At 37.1% G+C, this 25624-nt stretch overlaps 1 protein-coding gene and 1 non-coding gene across 6 annotated transcripts in view; both read right to left on the bottom strand.

Moving 5' to 3' along the window:
• The window catches only part of NUDT6 (nudix hydrolase 6), a 67197-nt gene that overhangs the window by 25136 nt on the left and 16437 nt on the right, over positions 1–25624 (bottom strand). The window lies entirely within an intron of this gene.
• LOC122695715 lies at positions 18921–19058 on the bottom strand. The gene has a single exon (XR_006341473.1). It is a non-coding gene; the product is annotated as a U4 spliceosomal RNA (small nuclear RNA).

The following is a 25624-nucleotide window of genomic DNA, read 5'->3' on the forward strand; positions in this document are numbered from 1 at the left end:
ATGTGAAGAAACTTTTAAGGAAAGAAAATGTAAATGAGATAACAGCTTCTAGATAAATTCTATTAAGAGTAATTATGTTTTAGTCTCTAGTTTTTGGTAAACCGAATGGCTAAGGTTGTGCAATATTAACTGACAGAAGTTTATTGAATAGCTAGGTCATTCCCAAATAAAATAACATACTGAAACATTATTTACTGATCACTGGCTTCCTCATACAGGGAAATTAAAGGTATCTTGGATTCTTAATGAATGTGTTTGGTGCCATCCTAAGATGTTCACTGTAAGAAGGCAAATCCTTCTAGAATTATCATTAGTATTTATGTTCACAATCTATAGAATGCTAATATAAAGGTGACTTCATGGATACTTAAGGAAAAGAGGATGTGTGTTTTCAGTAAAGAAGGCATGAGGAATGGAATGACATTTTATTAAGGGAAAAGGAAGTAGGTCTGACTTAATGGGTGACTGTTTATTGACAGGAAAATTAAGTGATGGCTAGAGAAAGTTTTGTGGAAAATGGACCACAAGAAAAGAATCTTGTGCATGGTACAAGTTTCCTAAGTGATCTGCTCTGTATTTGCCTTCAAAATATTTTACTGCTACTTTTGCTAAGTGAATAACTATGGATTCAGAGTGACTTAAGATCCTATCTGACTGAGTGTTCTAAACGCTTTTGATATTCTTTGACACAACTTTCTAAATCAAATTCTAATGAAGTCTTTTAAACCTCTAGCTAACTTTAAGATGCTTCAAAAGGCCCCTGAAACATTCCAAAGACAGATATAAACTAGATTCATTTGATACGTTAAATTACAAGAGAAGTTCATGACACTGTACAGGAGGCAGTGACCAAGTCCATCCCCAGGAAAAAGAAATGCAAAAAGGCAAAATGGTTGGCTAAGGAGGCCTTACAAATAGAGGAGAAAAGAAGAGAGGCTAAAGGCAAAGGAGAAAAGGAAAGATATACCCATCTGAATGCAGAGTTCCAAAGAATAGCAAGAGAGAGAAGAAAGCCTTCCTCAGTGATCAGTGCAAAGAAATAGAGGAAAAGAATAGAATAGGAAAGACTAGAGATCTCTTCAAGAAAATTAGAGATACCAAGGCAACATTTCATGCAAAGATGGGCACAATAAAGGACAGAAACAGTAGGGACCTAACAGAAGCAGAAGATATTAAGAAGAGGTGGTGAGAATACACAGAAGAACTATATAAAAAAAGATCTTCCTGACCGAGATAACCACGATGGTGTGATCACTCACCTAGAGCCAGACATCCTGGAGTGTGAAGTCAAGTGGGCTTTAAGAAGCATCACTGTGAACAAAGCTAGTGGAGGCGATGGAATTCCAGTCGAGCTATTTCAAATCCTAAAAGATGATGTTGTGAAAGTGCTGCACTCAATATGACAGCAAATTTGTAAAACTCAGCAGTGGCCACAGGACTCATAAAGGTCAGTTTTCATTCCAATCCCAAAGAAAGGCAATGCCAAAGAATGTTCAAACTATTGCACAATTGCATTCATTTCACATGCTAGCAAAGTAATGCTCAAAATTCTCCACACTAGGCTTCAACAGTACATGAACCGAGAACTTCCAGATGTTCAAGCTGGATTTAGAAAAGGCAGAGGAACCAGAGATCAAACTGCCAATATCTGTTGGATCATAGAAAAAGCAAGAGAGTTTCAGAAAAACATCTACTTCTGCTTTATTTACAACGCCAAAGCCTTTGACTGTGTGGATCACAATAAACTGTGGAAAATTCTGAAAGAGATGGGAATACCAGACCACCTCACCTGCCTCCTGAGAAATCTGTATGCAGGTCAAGAAGCAACAGTTAGAAACGGACATGGAACAACAGACTCATTCGAAATAGGGAAAGGAGTACGTCAAGGCTATATTTTGTCACCCTGCTTATTTAATTTATATGCAGAGTACATCATGCAAAATGCTGGGCTGGATGAAGCACAAGTTGGAATCAAGATTGCTGGGAGAAACGTCAATAACCTGAGATACGCAGATGACACCATCCTCATGGCAGAAAGCAAAGAGGAACTAAAAAGCCTCTTGATGAAGGTGAAAGAGGAGAGTGAAAAAGCTGCTTAAAACTCAACATTCAAAAACTAACATCATGGCATCCAGTCCCATCACTTCAATACAGATGGGAAACAATGCAAACAGTGACACACTTTGTCTTATTGGGCTCCAAAATCACTGCAGATGGTGACTGAAGTCATGAAATTAAAAGATGCTTGCTCCCTGGAAGAAAAGCCATGACCAACCCCTAGATATGTGTTAAAAAGCAGAGACATTACTTTGTCAATAAGGTGCATGTAGTCAAAGCTATAGTTTTTGCAGTAGTCATATATGGATGTGAGAGTTGGACCATAAAGAAAGCTAAAGCTCAGCACTGAAGAATTGATGCTTTTGAACTGTGGTGTTGGAAAAGACTCTTGAGAATCCCTTGGACTGCAAGGAGATCCAACCAGTCCATCCTAAAGGAATCAGTCCTGAAAATTCATTGGAAGTACTGATGCTAAATCTGAAACTCCAATACTTTGGCCACCTGATGTGAAGAACTGACTCATTGGAAAAAACCCTGATGCTGGGAAAGATTGAGGGCAGGAGAAGGGGATGACAGAGGATGAAATGGTTGGATGGCATCACCGGCTTGATGGACATGAGTTTAAGCAAGTTCTGGGAGTTGGTGATGGACAGGGAAGCCCTGAGTGCTGCAGTCCATGGGGTTGCAAAGAGTTGGACATGACTGAGCGACTGAACTGAACATTAGAAAACTAGACTGGGTGCCTTATGAACAATGCCTATATATTATTACCCTTACAGAAAGCGACTGGTATGGGACTGACTGTATCAGATGACCAGAGATTCACTGGGTTGTACCTAATGGGACTCAGTAGATTTGTGGTACTAATGTATGGCCTTGGCTTCCAGTGAGACACAGGAAAGTGTACCCTCAGATTTTCATGGACTCAAGGTCATATACATAACAATTTAGGGATGATTCTAGCCAATCTACCGTTGGTATGAGCCCGATGGGTCAAGAGCTCTATATTCTACCAATAGGACCATGTAGCAGCCATTTTGCACCTTCAATAGGGTTGAATAATGTAATTGGTCATATTGAAGCCTTAAATTTTACTCAACAAGCTTTAAATAACAGTAACAAGGCTATCAGCCTACTGAATTCTGAGGTCTCTATGATGACCAAAGCAGTACTATAAAACGGCATCACCCTTGTCATCCTTATAGCATCTCAGGGAGATACTGGTGCCATAATTCAAACTGAATGCTGTGTTTTTATACCTGATGAATCCTCTACTATAACATGTTTAATGAACCATATAAAAAATCAGATTTCTGCCTTAAGTGACCCACTCCCTAGTCTTGATGACCTCTTCAAAAACTGGTTTAGTGTGAGAAGCTCTTAAGTATTTAGTTATAACTCTACTGTTACTCGCTGTATTATTTGTATTTTGCTTTGTCTACAAGATTATTGTTTCCTGTATTACAAAATGGGTAAGTGAACCTCCAAAAATGATGATGACAAGGCAACTTGAAGTAGTAGATCACATATCTATTTCAGTGTGTGACCAATGATTATAATTCTAAATATGGGAAGAAACAAGAGGAAATCTTTCCTGGATTACAACAGATTAAGACAGGTTGGTCCAGAAGCCCCTTTGATTACTGATGATAAGACCTAATCCAGTAATAGCACACTGAGTGGCCTGTGAGATCTTTGCCAGAGCTAGGAATGAGCCCTCCTAGCACCGTTGTATGAAATGGTCATGAAATGCCTCCCAAGTACGGTCTAACTTATGATCATGAGAAGGTCCTGTCAACTACAAATTGGCACTTGCCATGGGTGCTTGCCATCTACCTCTACAAGGATTAAATCATGTGCTGCTGCAGTGGCTGAGCTTTGACAACCCCTGAAGGAGTTCAGAGTGGAGAGCAGAAATGAGGCACTCTGTGCTCAGGGAAAAACTGGCAGGATAAGTCTTCAGATAGTTAAGAAATTCTCAGTAGCTGATTTTATAAGCCCAATTCTTATATCTTCTTGTATCTAGAAAAGCATTAAAATCCTTTCTGGTGACATCTATTTCTCATGACTAGAAGAAACCTTCTGGAAAAATATGTGCTTGTGCTTGACTGCATGCTGTTTCCTTTAATCAGTATCACATATATAGTGTCCTTTCCCCCTACCTGTGTGGAACAGTTTCTCAGCTATACAAGGTGGTATCTCCCAGGCTGAAGTTCTCATCTTAGCTCAAATAAAACTTAGCTTGCAACTCTCATGGTGTGCATTTTTTAAAGTCAAGAGTATGGAAACACAAAAGACTCCAAATAGCCAAAGAAATCTTGAGGAAGGAAAATATAGCTAGAGGAATCAGGCTGTCTTACTTTAGATTATACTATTTTGACAGAAAGCTACAGTAATCAACACAGTATGGTACTGGCACAGCATCAGAAGTACAGACCAACTGAACAGGAAAGAAAGTCTAGAAGTAAGCCCACAGAACTATGGTAACCTAATCTATGACATAGGAGCAAGAACATACAGTGGAGAAAACACCATCTCTTCAATAAGTGCTGCTGGGAAAACTGAAGAGCTACATGTAAGAGAGTGAAATTAGAACATTCTGTATCTCTAACACCATATACAAAAGTAAAGTCAAAATGGATTAAAGACCTAAATGTAAGGCTGATACTACAAAATTCTCAGAGGAAAACATGGGGAGAACACTGTGACATAAATTGTAGTAAGCTCTTTTTTTTTGATTCATCTCCTGGAGTAATGAAAATAAAAAAAGTAAATGGGACCTAATTAAACTTAAAAGCTTTTGCACAGCAAAGGAAATCATATTTAAAATGAAAGACAATGCTTAAAGTGGGAGAAAATATTTGGAAACAAAATGACCAACAGGGATTAATCACCAAAATATATAAATAACTCATGTACCTCTATATCAAAAAACCAAACAACCCAATCAAAAAATGGGCTGAAGATCTAAATATACATTTCTCCAAAGAATACAGATGGCCAAGAACCACATGAAAAAATGCTCAATATCACAAATTATTAGAGAAATGCAAATAAGAACTACAATAAGGTATCACTTCACACCAGTCAGAATGGCCAAACAATCTACAAACAATAAATGCTGGGTAGAAAAGGAAACTCTCCTACATTGTTGGTGGGAATGTAAGTTGGTATAACCACTATGGAAAACAGTCTGGAGGGTCCTTAAAAAACTAAAAACTGAGCTACCATATGATCTAATGATCCCACTCCTGTGCATATATCCAGAGAAAACCATAAGCCAAAAAGATAAATGCACCCCAGTGTTCACTGCAGCATTTTACAATAGCCAGGAAACAGAAGAAACAAATGTACATCAATGGATAAAGATGACATGGTGTGTATATATATATACACACACACAATGTATTATTACTCAGCCATAAAAATCAATGAAACAATGCCATTTGCATCAACCTGGATCGACCTAGAGACTGTCATACTGAATGAAGTAGGTCAGACAGAGAAAGACAAACATATCACTTATATGTGAAATCTAAAAAAACACAGTACAAATGAAACTATTCACAAAAGAGTAAGAGTCACAGATGTGGAAAACAAAGTTACGGTTACCAAGGGAAAGGGGGTGGGGCGGGAGGGATAGACTGGTAGACGGGGTCTGAGACACACACACCACTACATGTAAAACAGGAAACAGGAACCTACTGTATAGCAGAGGGAAATGTCTCTCTCAGTCTCTCAACTGTGTCCGACTCTTTGCGACCCTATGGACAGTAGCCCGCCTCTCTCTGTCCATGAGATTTCCCAAGCAAGGATACTGGAGTGGGTAGCCATTTCTTTCTCCACAGGGAGCTCTTCTCAGTACTTTTTAATGGCCTATATGATAACAGAATCTAAAGAAAGGAGTATATATAGGTATATGGATAACTGATTCACTTTGCTATATAGCAGAAACTAGCGACACTGTAAATCAACTATAATCCAATATTAAAAAAAAAAAAAATCTTCGAAGAAACAAGTCCAGGATCAGATGGCTTCACAGGTGAATCCTATCATTTAGAGAAGAGTTAACACCTATCCTCAAACTGTTCCCCCCAAATGCAGAGTAAGCAATAACCCCAAGCTCATTCTACATAGCTATCATCATCTTGATACCAAAACCAGGCAAAGATATCACACAAAAAAAGGAAATTACAAGCCAATATCACTGATGAACATAGAAGAAAAAAATCTTAACCCAATATTAGCAAACCAAATCCAAGAATACATTAAAAGGATCAAAGACCACGATTACATGGGATTTTTTAGTCCAGAGATGCAGATTGTCCAATATGCACAAACCAGTCAGTGTAACACACAACATTAAAAAAAGTGAATTAAAACCCTATCATCTCAATAGATGCAGAAAAAAGCTTTTGACAAAATAAAAAAATTTATGATAAAAACTCTCCAGAAAGTTAGCATAGAGGGAAGCTATGTCAACATAATAAAGGCTATATATAACATGCCACAGCTAACATCATTCTCTGTGGTGAAAACTGAAAGCATTTCCTCTAAGATCAGAAATGAGACAAAGATGTCCACTCTTACCACTTTAATTCAACATAATTTTGAAAGTCCTAGATATGGTAATCAGAGAAAAACAACAAATGAAAGGAATCCAGATAGGAAAAGGAGACATAAAATTGTCACAGTTTGCAGATGACATGATACTATATATATAAAATCCTAAAGATGCTACCAGAAAACTTCTAAAGATCATCAATGAATTCAGTTAAGTTGCAAGATACAAAATTAACACACACATTTCTTGCATCTGTGCACTAACAATGAAAGATCAGAAAGAGAAATTAAAGAAACAATACCATTTACCATCACATCAAAACTAAACCTACATAAGGAGGCAAAAGACTTGTACTCCAAAAACTGAGACACCAATGAAAGCCAACAAAGATGACACAAACAGATGGAAAGATATACTTCTTGGATTGGAAGAATCAGTATTGTCAAATTACTATACTACTGAGGGCAATCTATAGATTCAGTGTAACCCCTTACAAATTACCAATGGCATTTTTCATAGAACTAGAACAAAAAGTGTTTATAAATTTGTTTGGAGACACAAAAGACTTGGAAAAGCTGAAGCAATCTTGAGAAGAGAAAAATAAAATTAAATGGAGGCACCAGACTCCCAGACATCAAACTATACTACAAAGTTACAGGATTCAAAACAGTATGGTACCATCACAAAAACGAAAGTACAGATCAACTGAACAGGATACAAGCCCCAGACGTAAACTCGTGCACCTATGGTCAATTAGTCTATTTCAAAGGAGGCAAGACTATATAATGGAGGAAAGAGTCTCTTCAGTAAGTCATGCAGCGAAAACTGGGGCACTATATGTGAAAGAATTATATTAGAACATTCTCCAACACCATACACAAAAATAAACTCAAAATGGATTAAAGACCTAAATGTAAGACTGATACCATGAAACTCTTAGAGGAAAACATAAGCAGAATGCTCTCTGACATAAATCACAGCAATTATCTTTTTGAATCCACCTCCTGAGTAATGAAAATATAAACAAAAATAAAAGAAAATGGGACCTAATTAAACTGAAAAGTTTTTGCACCACAAAGGAAGACTATACAAAATAAAAAAACAGCCCACAGAACGGGAGAAAATGTTTGGAAATGAAGTGATTGACAAGGGATTCATCTCCAAGATAAACAAACGGCTCATGCAACATAATGTTAAAAAACAAAAACAAAAACAAAAAATGGGCAGAAGACCTAAATAGACATTTTTCAAAAGAAGATATATAGATGGCCAAAAAGTGCATGAAAACATGCTCAACATCACTAATTAGTATGAGAAATGCAAATCAGAACTATAATAAGGTATCACCTCACACCAGTCAGCATAGTGATCATCAAGAACTCTATACACAATAAATGTGAAAGACTGGAGAAAAGGGTATCCGACTATGCTGTTGTGGGAATGTAAATTGGCAGGACCACTAGAGAGAACAGTATGGAGGTTTCTTAAAAAATATAGAACTATCATGTGATTCAGCAACCCCACTAATGGGCATGTATCTGGACAAAAACATAATTTGAAACGTACCTGCACTCCAATATTCACTGCAGTGCTGTTTACAATAGCCAAGTCATCGAAGCAAACTAAAATGTCCACTGACAGAGGAATGGATAAAGATGGGGTACATATATACAATGGAATATTACTCAGCCATAAAAGAAAAAATGAAACAATGCCAAAAAACACAGATGAACCCATGGATAATCATACCAAGTGAATTAAGTCAAATAGAGAAAGACAAATACGATGTCATTTATATGTAGAATTTTTTTGAAAAAAAAACAATGATACAAATAAACTTATTGGCAAAACAGAAACAGACCCACAGACCCACAAGAGACTTCTAATTGCCAAGGAAGGAGTAAATGTGAAGTGAAGGAATAACTTCGAGGAGTTTGAGATTAATATGTACAGTGCTGTAAATAAAACAGATAATCGGCAGGGCTCTACCTTAGAGCACACACACTCCTCAGTGTTCTGTAACCGCCTATACGGGAAAGGAACCAAAGGAAGCATGGATATACATCTATGTTTAATGGGCTCAGCTGTATACCTGAAATGAACACAACACTGTAAACCAACTATACTAGAATGGAAAAACAGAAACTTTTTTAAAAAAGAAGGCTGACCACTATCACCTCTTCTATTAAACATACTATTGGAAGTCATAGCCACAGCAATCAGAAAAAGAGAAGGTATACAAATTGGAAGGGAAGAGGTTACTTCTATTATATGTAGTTGATATGATTCTACACATCAATTCCCCTACATATGAAAGAATTTGAGTTCTGTTCTGACAGCACATTTGTAAGTCCAATTTCTCATAAGTCAACAAAATCAGCGTAGGTACTCAACTAATACAATCAGCTGTATAGTACTGTAAGGTTTATAATTCTTGTCATATAAATAATACATAAAAAATGAACACAAAAATAAAACATTTTTCATCTTACAGTATACTACCAATGAAAAGGATAGTAGTACAGCTCAACAGCTGACATACAGGGGCTGACATCCAGTGAACAGGCAAGATTGGCGGAGTGAGAGTAGGTGAGAGTTGGTAGAGCTGAAGGATTGTCAGCAATAAGAGACAGATGGCCAAGTTGCAATTTCACTCATGCCTGACATTGATGTAAAGCTCATTTGCATCTTTGAACATACGAAACTTGAAGGTTCATATGTAGGGGACTTACTGTATACTGAAAGCGCTAGAGACGTCACTCAAAAACTACCAGAGCTGATAAATGAACTCAGAAAGGTAGCAGGATACAAGATTAACAGAATTTGGCTGCATTTCTTTAAACTAACAATAAAATATCATAAAGGGAATGTAAAAAAAACTTTTCAAAATTGCACCCCCAAAATAAAGTACTTAGGAATATAGCTAACCAAGGAGGTGAAACAGCTTAAGACATTAATAAAGGAAAGTGAAGATGATTTAAAGAAATGGAAAGATATTCTATGCATTTCAATGGGAAGTATTCATATTGGTAAAATGCCCACACTACACAAAGCAATCTATAGATTCAATGTAATCCTTGTTAAAATAGATATGACATTTTTCACAGAACTAGAATAAGCCTAAAATTTAATTAGGATTCATAAAAGACCCAGAATTGCCAACACAAGCCTTAGGAAAAAAGAACAAAGCAGGGGGCATAACCCTCCCAAACTTCAGATAATATTACAAAGTTTCAGTGATCAAAACAGCATGATATAAAAACAGATCAATGCAACAGAACAGAGCACCCAGGAAGAAATCCACACACTGACAATCAATCTTCAGTAAAGGAGAAAAGAATATACAATGGGGGGAAAAAGTCTCTTCAGCAACTAATACTGGAAAAGTTGGACAACAACACATAAACTAACAAACTTAGACACACCCTTTCACCATACACAAAAATAAATGCAAAATGGCCTAAAGATTTAAATATAAGAAATGACAGCATAAAACTAGAAGAGATCACAGGGAAAACATTCTCTGACATAAATCATGCCACTTTTTCTTGGGTCAGTCTCCTGAGGCAATAGAAATAACAAAAATAAACAAATGGGACCTAATGAAACAAATATTTACACAGCAAAGGAAAACATAAACGAAAAGACAAACTACAGAATGGAAGAAAATATTTAAAAATTATGTGACTGACAGGGGCTTAATTTCCAAAATATAAGAACAGTTCATACAACTCAACGACAGAAAAACAAAAATCCAGTTGAAAAATGGACAGAAGACCTAAACAGACATTTCTCCAAATAAGAAATACAAAATGGCCAAAAGGCACATGCAAAGATGCTCAACATTGCTATCTATTAGAGAGATGTAAATCAAATTTACAATGGTCACCATTAAAAACTCTCCAAATTTTAATAACAAATGCTGGATGAGATGTGAAGAAAAGGGAACCTTTCTAAACTCTGGCTAGGAATATAAATTGGTACAGCCATTATGGAAAACAGGATGGAGGTTCCTCAGAAATCTAAAAACAGAATTACCATATGGTCCAACAATCCCATATACCCAGACAAAACTCTAACCCCAAAATATACATGCACCCCTATGTCACATAGCAAAGTCATGGCATCAATCTAAACAGTCATCCACAGATGAATGGATAAAAATGTGGTAAATATACACAATAGACTACTACTCAGCCATAAACAAGAATGAAATAATGCCATCTGCAACAACATGGATGCAACTAGAGATTATCATACTATGTGAAGCAAGTAAGAGAAAGAAAAATAACACATAGCATCACTTATATCTGGATTCCAAAATATAGAAATGAATCTTTCTGTGAAACAGAATCACAGATACAGAACAGACTAGTGGCTGTGAGAGAGACAGGGAAGGGATGGAGTGGGAGGTTGAGGGTAGCAGATGTAGGCTTTAATACTGGGAATAGATAAGCAGCAAGGTTCTACTGTGTGGCACAGAGAACTATGTTCAATATCCTATGATGAATCATAATGTAAAAGAATATTTTTTTAAAAAATTACATATAGTTCAGTCACTTTGCTGTACAGTAGAAATTAACAGAATATTATGAATCAAATATACTTCAATTAAATAAAGAAATATTCTTTCTCTTGAAAAACTGAAAAAAAAACTTATTAGAACTGATAAATGAATTCAGTAAGGTAGTGGGATACAACATCAATGTATAGACATTGGTTGTATTTCTTTAAAATAAAAATGGAATGTCAGAAAGAGAAAGCAAATGTACTATCTCATTTAAAATAACATAAAAAAAAAAAAAATAAACCCTAGAAATAAACCTAACTAAGGATGTGAGAGATTTAAACTCTGAGAATTATAAAACTTATAGAGGAAATTGAAGATAACCAGGGAAATGGGAAGATAACCCATGCTCTTGGATTGGAAGAATTAATACATTTCAAAAGGCTACACTACCAAAAGCAATCTAAGATTTAACATGATCCCTATCAAATCACCCATGATATTCTTCTCAGAACTAGAATAACCCTCACATTTATATGGAACCACAGAAGACTGAGAACTGCCAAAGCAATCCTGAGGAAAAAGAACAAAGTTGAAGGCATACCTCTTCCAGACTAGACAACAGTACAAAGCTACAGTAATCAAAACAGCATAGTAGTGGCACAAAATCAGAATTACTGATCAGTGTAACAGAATAGCAAGTTCAGAAATGGCAGATTAATCTTTGACAAAAGTGGAAAGAATATACAATGTAGAAAAGACAGTGTCTTTAGCAAGTAGTGTTGGGAAAGCTGGAAAGCATGTACATTAGTGAAGTTAGAACATACCCGCACACCATACATGAAAATAAACATAAGATTTTTATGAAAATAAGAAAAAAAATAAGAGGAGTTTCATAAAACTCCTCAGAAATAACACAGGGAAAACATTCTCTGACATAAATCTTAGCAATATTTTCTTAAGTAAGCCTCCGAAAGCTAAAGAAATAAAAGCAAAATTAATTGGTTCAAGAAGGACATGTGTTCATCTTCTGCCAGAGCAGCAAAATTGCACCTAGCTGTAGAACAACCATTGATAAGAAGCCAATGGAACCCACCAAACAAGATACCTCACATCCAAGGAAAAAAGAGAAGCCACAATGGAACAGCAAGAGGGGCACAATTATAATAAAATCAAATCCTATACATGCTAGATGGGGGACCACAAGCTAGAGAACAATAATATCAAAGAAGTTCTGGGTGTGAAGGTTCTAGGCCCCACATTAGGCTTCCTAGCCTGGTGATCTGGCCAAGGGACTGGGAATCTCCAGGGAATCTGACTTTGAAGGCCAGTGAGATTTGATTATAGAAATTCCACAGGATTGGGGGATATAGACTCTTGGAGGGTACAAACAAAATCTTGTCCACACTTGGACACAGGGAAAAGGAGCAGTGACCCAACAGGAGGCTGAGCCAGACCTAACTATGAGTGTTTGAGGGTCTCCTCCAAAGGCAGGGGTCAGCAGTGGTGCAGTATGGGGACGGGGCACTGGCAACAGCAGTCCTAGGAGATTTGTGAGTTCTCCAGGAGGTCGCCAAGAGCCCCACAACAGAGTCTGTAGGCTCCAGGACTGGGTCACCTCATGCCAAACAACTAACAGGAAGGGAGCACAGCCCCACCCATCAGCAGATAACTGTATTAAAGTTTTACTGAGCACAGCCCTGCCCACCAGAGCAAGACCCAGTTTTCCACACAGCCAGTCTCTCCCATCAAAAAGCTTACATGAGCCACTTATCCTCTTCCACCAAAGGGAAAACAGAAGAAATAAGAACAACAATCCCAGCAGGCTCCAGAGCTAATACCACAACCACAGAAAGCTAAACAAAATGAAAAGAAATAGAATTATGTCCCAGATGAAGGAACAAGATAAATCCCTAGAAAAACAACTAAATGAAGAGATAAGCAACTATGTAGAAGAATTCAGAATAATAATAGGAAAGATAATCCAGGATCTCAGAAAAAAGAATGGAAAAGATGCAAGAAATGTTTGGCAAAGACCCAGAAGAACTAAAGAACAAACAGAGATGAACAATACACTAGAAGGAAAGAATAACTGAGGCAGAAGAATGGATAAATGATCTGGAGGACAGACTGGTGGAAATCAATGCCACAAAACAGAATATAGAAAAAATTATGAAAAAAAAATTAAGACAACCTAAGAGACCTGTGGAACAACATTAAATGCCATCCATATTCACATTATAAGGGTCCCAGAAATAAAAGAAGAAGAGAGAAAGGAAAAAAAGAGCGAGAAAAAGAGAAAGGACCTGAGAAAATATTTGAAGAAATAATAGCTGAAAACTTCCCCACCATGAGAAAGGAAATAGTCAACCCAGTCCAGGAAGCACAGAGTCCCTGGCAGGATAAACCCAAGGAAGAGCACACCAAGACACAATAAAAATTAAAGACAAAGATAAAATATTAACAGCAACAAGGGAAAAAAGACAAATAACATCTACAGGAAAACCCATAAGGTGTCAGCTGATTTCTCAACAGTAATTCTACAGGCCAGAAAAGAATGGCAAGTGATGAAAGGGAAGAACCCATAACCAAGAATACTCTACCCAGAAATCCTCTTCTTCAGATTTGATGAAGAAATCAAAGACTTTCCAGACAAGCCAAAGTTAAGAGAATTTGGCACCAAACCAGTTTTACAACAAATGCTAAAGTAACTTCTTTAGGCAGGAAACACAGAGTGGAAAAAGAAGCAAGCTACAAAAAATAAACACAACTAAGAAAATGGTAATAGCAGCATCAGTTCAGTTCAGTTCGGTTCAGTTGCTCAGTCGTGTCTGACTCTTTGTGACCCTATGAATTGCAGCACACCAGGCCTCCCTGTCCATCACCAACTCCCGGAGTTTACTCAAACTCATGTCCATCGAGTTGATGATGCCATCCAGCCATCTCATCCTCTGCTGTCCCCTTCTCCTCCTGCCCCCCCTCCTCAGGGTAGAAGCATACATATCAATAATTATCTTAAATGTAAATAGATTAAATGCACCAACCAAGAGACATAGACTGGCTGGGTGGATGTAAAAACAAGAACCATATATAAGTTGTCTGCAAGAGACCCACATCAGACCTACAGATGCTTACTGACAAAGTAGGGGGATGGGAGAAGGTATTTTAAACATTTGGAAATCATGATAAAGCTGGAGTAGCAATACTCCTATCAGACAAAATAGACTTTAAAACAAAGACTGTTATAAGAGACAAGGAAAGACAATAGATAATGACCAAGTGTTCAATCTAAGATGATGTAACAATTATAGATACATACGCACCCAACATAGGAACACCTCAGTATGTAAGACAAATACCAATAAAGGGAGAAACTGACAGTAACACAATAATAGTGGGGAACTTTTATACCCCACTTTCATTAACGGACAGACCAACCAGACCGAAAGTCAATAAGGAAATGCAGGCCTTAAATGATACTTTAGACAAAATGGCCTTAATTGATATTTATAGAGCATTCCATCCAAAAGCAGACTACATATTTTTCTCAAGTACACACTGTACATTCTCCAGGATTGACCACATGCTGGGTCCCAAGGTAAGCCCTGATAAATTTGAAATCAAAACCATATCAAGCATCTTTTCTCACAATGGCATGACATTAGAAATAAACTACAAGAATAAAAACTCTAAGAAACACAAACATGTGGCGCCTAAATATGACACTAAACAATCACTGAAGAAATAAAAGAATACCTAGAGACAAAGGAAAATGAAAGCACAATGGTCCAAAATTTATGGGATGCAGCAAAAACAGTTCTAAAAGGGAAGTTTATAACAATAAACTTAATAAAACATTATATAAAATATTAATAAAGTATTATATAAAACAAAATATAAAATAAATAAAATATAACAACTTCAGGAAGTCTTACCTGAAGAAACAAGAAAAATCTCCAATAAACAACCTAACCTTACACCTAAAACAACTAGAAAAAGAACAGCAAACCAAACCTAAAGTTAGTAGAAGGAAGGAAACCAAAGAGATCAGAGCAGAAATAAAGGAAATGGTGACAAAGAAAACAATCACAAAGATCAATGAAACTAAAAGTTGGTTTTCTGAATACATAAAATTGATAAATCTTTGGCCAGACTCATCAAGAAAAAAGGGAGAGGACTCATATCAGTAAAATTAGAATGAAAAAGAAGTTACAACTGACCACAGAAATACCAAGGGTCATAAGAGACTACAATGAACAACTGCAGGCCAGTAAAACAGACAACTTGGAAGAAATGGACAAATTCTCAGAAAGGTACAGTCTTCCTAGACAGAAACCAAGAAGAAAGAGAAAATATCAACAGACTCATCACAAGCACTGAAATTGAAATCATGATTAAAAACCTGCCAACAAACAAACGTCCAGGACCTGATAAATTCACAGGCAAATTTTATCAAACATTTAGAGAAGAGTTAACACCTATCCTTCTTAAACTGTTCTAAAAAGTTGCAGAGGGAGGAAAACTTCCCAGCTCATTTTATGAGGTCACCATCTCCCTGATACCAAAACCAGACAAAGATAACACATAAAAAGGAAAATTACAGGCCAATATCACTGATGAACATATATGTAAAAATTCAACAAAATACTAGCTATTCATATCCAACAATAAAAAGATCATATACCATGATCAAGTGGGATTCATCCCAGGGATGCAAGGATTTTTCAACATCTGCAAATCAATCAATGTAATATACCATATCAATAAATTGGAGAATAAAAACCATACCATTTCAACAGATGCAAAAAAAGCTTTTGAAAAAACGCTGCACCCATTTATGATCAAAACTCTCCAGAAAGTGGGCGTAGTGGGCACACAGCTCAACATAATAAAGCCTGATATATGACAAACATACAGCTATCATATGTAATGGTGAAAAGTTGAAAGTATTTCCTCTAAGATCAGGAACAAGACAAGAATGTCCACTCTCACCACTTTTATTCAACATAGTTTTGGAAGTCCTAGCTACAGGTATCAGAGAAGAAAAAGGAAAGGGAATCCAAATTAGGACAGAAAAAGTTAACTGTCACTGTTTGCAGTTGACATGATACTATACATGAAAATCCTAAAGCTACCAGAAAACTATTAGAACTCAACGAATTTGGTAAAGTTGCAGGTTAAAAAATTAATACACAGAAATCTGTTGCATTTCTATATACTAACCATGAAAGATCAGAAAAAGAAATTCAAGAAGCAATTCCATTTACCATTGCATCATAAAGAATAAAAAACCTAGGAATAAACCTATCCAAGACAAAACTATAAAATGCTGATGAAAGAAACTGAAGACATAAACAGATGAAAAGCTTCTGTATTGGAAGAATCAATACTGTCAAAATGACTATACTACCCAAGGCAATCCACAGATTCAATGTAATCCTTATTAAATTACCAATGGCATTTTTCACAGAACTAGAACAAAAAACCTCCAAATTTGTATGGAGACACAAAAATCCTGAATAGCCAAAGTAATCTTGAAAAAAGGAGCTGGAAGAATCAGGTTCCCTGACTTCATACTAAACTACAAAGTGACAGTCATCAAAACAGTATGGTACTGGCCCCAAAACTGAAATATAGATAAATGAAACAGGACAGAAAATTGAGAAATAAGCATATACACCTATAGTCAATTCATCTATAACAAAGGGAGGCAAGGCTACACAAAGTTGGAAAGACAGCCTCTTCAATGAATGGTGCTGGGAAAATTGAACAGCTACGTGTGAAAAAAAGAAATTAGATCATTCTTTAACTCCATACACAAAAAAAGCTCAAAATGGATTAAAGACCTAAATGTGAGACCGAGCACTATAAAACTCTTAGAGGAAAACAGATTTGGATCTTTTTTCTATCCATCACCCAGAATAATGGAAATAAAAGCAAAAATAAACAAATGGGAGCTACTTGAACACAAAAGCTTTTGCACAGCAAAGGAAACAATAAACAAAATGAAAAGATAAACCACAGATTGGGAGGAAAGTTTGCAAATGATGTGACTGATAAGGGATTAGTCTCCAAAATTTACAAACAGCTTAGTAAAATCAAAACAAACAATCTATTCCTTTTTGTTTAGAGGCCTTGAACAGACATTTCTTCAAAGAGGACATATAGATGGCCAATAGGCACATAAAAAGATGTTCAACACTGCTAGTTATTAGAGAAATGCAAGTCAAAACTATAATGAGGTATCACCTCACACTGGTCAGAATGGCTATTAAGCATCAAGAAATCACAAAGCACAAATGCTGGAGAGAACATGGAGAAGGGAACTCTCCTGCACTTTTGGTGGGAATGTATATTGGTACAGCCGCTGTGGAGACCAGTATGCTGCTGCTGCTGCTAAGTCACTTCAGCAGTGTCCAACTCTGTGAGATCCCACAGACGGCAGCCCACCAGGCTCCTCTGTCCCTGGGATTCTCCAATCAAGAATACTGGAGTGGCTTGCCATTTCTTTCTCCAATGCATGCATGCACGCTAAGTCGCTTCAGTCATGTTTAACTCTGTGTGACCCCATGGACAGCAGCTCACCAGGCTCCTCTGTCCATTGGATTCTCTAGGCAAGAATACTGGAGTGGGTTGCCATTTCCTTCTCCAGGAGATCAGTGTGGAGGTTCCTTAAAAATAGAGCTACCATATGACCCTGTAATCCTAACTCCTGGGCATATATCCAGAGAAAAACATGGTCCCAAAAGATACATGCACTCCTATGTTCACTGCAGCAATGTTTATAATAGCCAAGACATGGAAGCAACCTAAATGTCCACCAACAGAGGAATGGCTGAAGAAGATGTGGTACATATATATAATGGAATAATATTCAGCCATTAGAAAGAATGAAATAAGATGCTTTGCAGCAACAGTCATGGACCTAGAGTGTGTCATATGAGTTGAGTCAGACAGAGGATAAATATCATATGACATCCTTATATGTGGACTCTGAAAAGAAATGATAGAAATGAAGTTACTTACAAAACAGAAAGAGACTCACAGAAAACAAACTTATGGTTGCTGGGGGGAAGGGTTAGTTAGGGACTCTGGAAGGTCAGGTACATACTGCTATATCTGCTATATTTAAAATGGATAACCAACAAAGACCTATTGTATAGCACATGGAATTCTGCTCAAGGTTATGTGGCAGTCTCAATGGGAGGGGAGTTTTGGGGAGAATGGATATATATATATTTATTCACTGTTCACCTGAAACCATCACATTGTTAATTGGCTATACCCTAATTGAAAAGGTTTTTGGTGTTGAAAAGAAATAAAAATAAAAAAGCAAAATTAAACAGGTGGGATTTAATCAAATTTGTAAAGGAATCCATAAACAAAATGGATTTGGATAAACAAAAACAGCAAAGGAATCCATAAACAAAATGAAAGAGAACATATTGACTGGGAGAAAAGATTTGCAAATGGTGAGACTGACAAGGGCTTGATTTCCAAAATATAAGAACATCTCACACAACTCAATAACAAAAAAACAAACCAATCGAAAAATGGGTAGAGAATATGAGTCATTTCTCCAAAGACAGACAAATGGTCAACAGGCAACATCGCTAACTCTTAGAGAAATGCAAATCAAAATTACAGTGAGGTATATCACCTCATACTGGTCAGAATGGCCATTAGCAGTAAGTCAACAAACAATAAATGTTGGACAGTGTGTGGAGAAAAGGGAACCCTTCTACACAGCTAGTGGGAATGTAAACTGGTGCAGCCACTACTATGGGAGAAAACATGGAGGTTCCTTAAAAAACTAAAAACAGAAAAACCAAATGATCCAATAATCCTACTCCTGGTTATGTATCCAATTAACAATAATCATACCTCGGATAAACCTCACTGGCTACAACAGTGCCACTGCACAAAGCTTGGTACATATCCAGAAAGACATAAACTCTAATTTAAAAAGATACATATCCAATAAAGTTCACAGCACTACTATTCACAAAAACCAAGGCACAGAAAAAATCCTTGTTCTCAGAAACAAACCACTGACTTAAGAAGCTGTGGTATATATTTACAATGGAATATTACTGAGACATAAGAGGAATGAAATATTGCCATGTGAAGCAACATAGATGGATCTAAAGAATACTTAGTTGAGTGAGTCAGAGAAAGACTAATACAAGATACTAACTGTAAGTGGAATCTAAAAAATAGACATGAATCTATATATATAAAACAGAAACAGATTCATGTAACAAAGTTACTAAAAGGAAACATTGTTGGGAGTGATAAACTAGGAGTAAGGGATTAACGGATACAAAACACTATACATAAAATAGATAAGCAACAAGAATTTACTATTTAGCAGAACTCTGCTCAATATTCTGAAATATTCTTTGTTCAATATTCTGATTTAATTAAAACCTGAAACTAACAATATTTTAAATCAACATATTTAAAAAAAAAAGTTAAAAAAATTCTATCATGCTCTGCACTGCCACTTCATACAAATGGAATTTAAAGAGAGCCAAAGAATCCTAAGCAAAACAAAAACAGTTCTAAGAGGGACATTTATAGCAATACAATCTTACCCCCGGAAATAAGAAAAATCTCAAATTCACTCCTATATGACAAAATAGAGTTTAAAATAAAGTCTATTACAAAAGACAAAGAAGGATGGTACATAAAGGGATCAATCTAAGAAGGTTTATCATAAATATATATGTCCTGAACATAGGACCACCTCAATATATAAGGCAAATATTAATAGCCATAAAAGAAGACATCAACAGTAATACAATAGTGGAGGACTTTAATAGCCCACTTTCATCAGTGGAAAGATCATCCAGACAGAAAATCAACAGGGAAACACAGGCCTTAAATGACATATTATTCCTGATGGACTTAACTGATACTTATAGAGCATTCCATTCAAAAGCAGCAAATATATATGCTTCTCAAGGGCACATGCAGTGCTCTCCAGGATTGATATTTTGGACCAAAAAGACTCAGTAAATTTACGAAACTTGAAACCATGTCAAGCATCTTTTCCAACTACAATGCTGTGAGGTCAGAAATCAAGTACAGGAAAAACTATAAAAAACAAACACATGGAGGCTAAACAGTATGCTATTAAATAACTAATGGATCACTGAAGAAATCAAAGAAGCAATCAAAAAATGCCTAGAGACAAATAAAAACAAAAATGATGATCCAAAACCTATGGGATGCAGCAAAAGCAGTTCTAAGAGGGAAGTTTAATAGCAATCCAATCTTACTTCCAGAAACAAGAAAAAAATCTCAAATTCATAACCTAGCCTTATACTTAAAGCAACTAGAGAAAGAAGAAAAAATAAAACCTAAAGAGAGGAGAAAAAAAGAAATCATAAAGATTAGAGCAGAAATAAATGAAATAGAGATGAAGAAAATAGCAAAGATCAATGAAACTAAAGCTTGGTTCTTTGAAAAGTTAACTAAATTGATAAATCTTTAGCCAGACTTATCAGGAAAAAAGGGGAAAGGGCTTGAATTAATAATAATAGAAATGAAAAAGCACAAGTTACAACAGACACCATAAAAATACAAAGGATCATAAAGGACTACGACAAGCAACTATATACCAATAAAAGACATTTTAGAAGAAATGGAAAAATACTTAGAAAGGTATAATTTTCCAAAACTGAGCAGGAAGAAACACAAAATATAAACAGATTGTTAACAAGTATTGAAACTGTGATTAAAAACCTCCCAACAAACAAAAGTCCAGGACCTGAAAGGCTTCACAGGCTAATTCTATCAAACATTTAGAGAAGAGTTAACACCCACCCTTTTGAAATTATTCCCCAAAACTGCAGAGGAAGGAACACTCCCAAACTCATTCTATGAGCCCATCATCACCCTGATACCAAAATCAGACAGATATCACAAAAAAAGAAAATTACAGGTCAACATCACTGAATACAGACGCAAAAATCCTCAACATAACACCAGCAATCTGAATTTTATAATATATTAAAAGGGTCATACATCATGATCCAGTGGTATTTATTTCAAGGATATAAGGGTTTGTCAATACCTACAAATCAATCAGTGTGATATATCACATTAACAAATTGAAGAATAAAAATATATGACCATCTCAATAGATGCAGAAAAAAGCTTTTGAAAAAAACTTAAACACCCATTTATGGAAAAAAAAAAAAAAAAACTCTAGAGAGTAGGCACAGAGGGAGCCTACCTCAGTATATAGGAAATATATGACAAACCCATAGCTAACATCACACTCAACAGTAAAAAGCTGAAAGCATTTCCTCTAAGATCAGAAACAAGTCAAGGATGTGCATTCTCACCACTATAATTCAACATCGTTTATGAAGTCCTACTACATCAATCAGAGAAGAAAAGAAATTAACAGGGATCTCAAATGGAAATAAGAAGTAACATTATCACTGACTGCAGATGACATGATACACAGAAAATTCTAAAAATGCTACTGGAAAACTACTAGAGCTCACCAATGAATTCAGTATTAAAGTTTCAGGATACAAAGTGAATACACTGAAATCTGTTGCCTTTCTATACACTAACAATGAAAGACTGGAAAGAGAAATTAAGTAAACAATCCAATTTAACATCAGTATTTAAAAACAGTATGGGACTGACACACGAATAGAAATATAGATCAATGGAACAGGACAGAATGTCCAGAGATAAACCCACACACTTATGTTCACCTAATTATGACAAGGGCTTCTCACATGGTGCAGTGGTAAAGAATACAGCTGTCAATGCAGGAGATGTAAGAGACATGGGTTTGATCTCTGGGTCAAGAATATGGCCTGGAATAGCAAATGGCAACCCACTCCAGCAATCTTGCCTTGAAAATTACATGGACAGAGGAGTCTGGCGGGCTACATTCCATGAGGTTGCAAAGACTTGGACATGACTAAGCACACATACACACACTCTATGATAAAGGAGGCAAGAATATACAATGGAGAAAAAGACAGTGGTTCCCAGAAAACTGGACAGCTACATATAGAAGAATGAAATTAGAATACTCCCTGACACCACACAGAAAAATAAGCTCAAAATGGATTAAAGACCTAAATATAAGGCCAGATACTATAAAACTCTTAGAGGAAAACACAGGCAGAACACTCTGACACAAATCACAGCAAGATCTTTTCTAACCCATCTCATAATGAAAATGAAAAGAAAATAAACAAATGGAACCTAATGAAACTTAAAAGCTTTTGCAGAGCAAAGGAAAAACCATAAACAAAATGAAAAGACAACCTACAGAATGGGAGAAAATATTTGAAAATGATGAGACCAACAAGGGCTTAATTTCCAAAATATAACTTGAACAACTCAGTAACACAAAACCAACAACCCAATTGAAAAAGGGACATAGCACCTAAATAGATATTTCTCCAGAGAAGAAATACAGACATCCAATAAGCACATGAAAAGATGCTCAACACTGCTAGTTACTAGAGAAGTGCAGATTAAAACTACAACGAGGTACCACTTCACACCAATCAAAATAGCCACTGCTAAAAACTATATAAATAACAAATGCAGGAGGGGATGTGAAGAAAAGGGGATCTTTCTACTCTATTGCTGGGAATATAAGTTGGTAGAGCCACTATGGAAAACAGAATGGAAGTTCCTCAAAAAACTAAAAATAGAATTACCATGTGATGCAGCAAAATGCAAATTCAAAAAGATACTTGCATGTTTATGTTCACAGCAGCACTACTTACAATAGCCCAGTCACGGAAACAACCTAAATGACCTTCCACACATGAATGAAGATGTGGTAGTTCCAGTTTAAGACGGCAGAATAGAAGGATGGGTGCTTATCTTCTCCTGTGAGAACACCAAAATCGCAACTAGCTATTGAATAACCATTGAAAGGAGGATACTGGAACCCACCAAAAAAAGATATCCCACATCCAAAGACAAAGAAGAAGCTGCAGAGAGATAGTAGGAGGGGTGTAATCACAATAAAATAAAATCCCATGACCACCCAGTGGGTGATCCACAATACCAAAGAAGTTCTCCCACTGTTGTGCAGGTTCTGAACCCCACATCAGGGTTCCCAGCCTGGGGATCTGGAAAAGGGACTGGGAATCCCCAGGTAATTTGACCTTGAAGGCCAGTGGGATTTGATTACAGGACTTCCACAGGACTGGGGGAAACAAGGACTCCAGTCTTGGAGGGCACAAACAAAACCTTGCCTATACCAGGACCAAGAAGAAAGGAGCAGTGACTCCACAGGATACTAACCAAAACCCCTGCTAGTGTTGGAGGGTCTCCTGTGGAGGTGTGGGTTAGCAGGGGCTCATCACTGGGACTGGAGCACCGGCAGTAGTAGTCATGGAAGGTCCCCCTTAGTATAAGCCCTCCTGGGGGTCACCATTAACCCTACTACAGAGCCCTTCTCAGATCACTGCCTTGTTGTGGCAAAGGGCCTTGTGTAACTCAATGAAGCTATGAGCCATGCTATGTAGGGCCACCCAAGACAGATGGGTCACAGTGGAAAGTCCTGACAAAACATGATCCACTGGAGGAGGGAATGGCAAATCATCCCAGTATACTTGCCATGAGAATTTCATGAACTGTATAAAAAGACAAAAAGATATGACACTAAAGGATTAGTCCCCCAGGCCAGAAGGTGTCCAATATGCTACTGGGAAAGAGCAGAGGACACCTACTAAAGATGTCCCAGAAAGAATGAAGTGGCTTGGCCCCAAAGTGGAAATGATGCTCAGTTGTGGATGTGTCTGGTGATGAAAGTAAAATTTGATGCTGCAAAGAACAGTATTGCATAGGAACCTGGAATATTAGGTCCATGAATCAAGGTAAATTGGACATGGTCAAGCAGGACATGGCTAGAGTAAACACCGACAACTTAGGAATCCATGAACTAAAATGGATGGGAATGGACGAATTTAATCCAGAAGACCACTGTATCGACTACTGTGGGCAAGAATCCCTTAGAAGAAATGGAGCAGTCCTCATTATCAACAAAAGAATCTGAAATGCCATCCTTGGGTGCAACCTCAATAACCACAGAATGATCCGGGTTTGTTTCCAAGGCAAGCCATTCAACATCACAGTAATTCAAGTCTATGCCCCTACCACCAATGCCGAAGAAGCTGAAGTTGATCAGTTCCTTGAAGACCTAGAAGATCTCCTAGAACTAACATCAAAAAAACATGTTCTATTCATCACTGGGGATTGGAATGCAAAAGTAGGAAGTCAAGATACCTGGAGTAACAGGCAAGTTTGGTCTTGGAGCACAAAATGAAGGAGGGCAAAGGCTAACTGAATTCTGCCAAGAGAATGCACTGGTCATAGCAAACATCCTTTTGCAACAATATAAGAGACGACTTTACAAAACAGACATCACCAAAGGGTCAATACTGAAATCAAATTGATTACATTCTTTGTAGCCGAAGATGGAGAAGCTCTTTGCTGCTGCTACTGCTGCTAAGTCACTTCAGTTGTGTCCGACTCTGTGCGACCCCATAGATGGCAGCCCACCAGGCTCTCCCGTCCCTGGGATTCTCCAGGCAAGAACAATGGAGTGGGTTGCCATTTCTTTCTCCAATGCAGGAAAGTAAAAAGTGAAAGTGAAGTTGCTCAGTCGTGTCCGACTCTTAGCGACCCCATGGACCACAGCCTACCAGGCTCCTCCGTCCATGAGATTTTCCAGGCAAGAGTACTGGAGTGGGGTGCCATTGCCTTCTCTGGGAGAAGCTCTTTAGAGTCAGCAAAATCAAGACCTGGAGCTGACTGTGGCTCAGATCAGCTTCTCAAAGCAAAATTCAGGCTTAAACTATAGAAAGCAGGGAAAAGCACCAGGCTAGCCAGGTATGACTTAAATCCCCTATGAATATGCAGTGGAGGTGATGAATAGATTCAAGGGATTAGAACCAGTAAACAGTATGCCTGAAGAACTATGGACAGAGGTCTGTAATATAGTACAGAAGGCAGTGAACAAACTCACCCCAACAAGAAGGCAAAGTGGTTATCTGAAGAGGAAAAGTGAAAAGCAAGGGAGAAAGGGAACGGTATATCCAGCTAAACGCAGAGTTCCAGAGAATAGCAAGGAGAGACAAGAAGGCCTTCTTCAATGAATGATGCAAAGAAAAACAGAAAAACAACAGAATGAGAAAGACTAGAGCTTCAGGAAAATTGGAAATATCAAGGGAAGAATCATCCAAAGATGGGCACAATAAAGGACAGAAACAATAGTGACCTAGTAGAAGTCAAAGAGATTAAGAAGAGATGGAAAGAATGCATGAAGAACTGTACAAAAAAGACCCTAAATAACCAGATAACCACAATGGTATGGTTACTCACCCAGAGCCAGACATTCTGGAGTGTGAAGTCAAGTGGGCCTTAAAAAGCACTGCTGTCAATAAAGTTAGTGGATGTGATGGAATTCCAGTAGAGCTATTTAAAACCCCCAAAGA

The sequence above is a fragment of the Cervus elaphus genome, chromosome 5 (assembly GCF_910594005.1).
Source record: "Cervus elaphus chromosome 5, mCerEla1.1, whole genome shotgun sequence".
Classification (NCBI taxonomy): domain Eukaryota; kingdom Metazoa; phylum Chordata; class Mammalia; order Artiodactyla; family Cervidae; genus Cervus; species Cervus elaphus.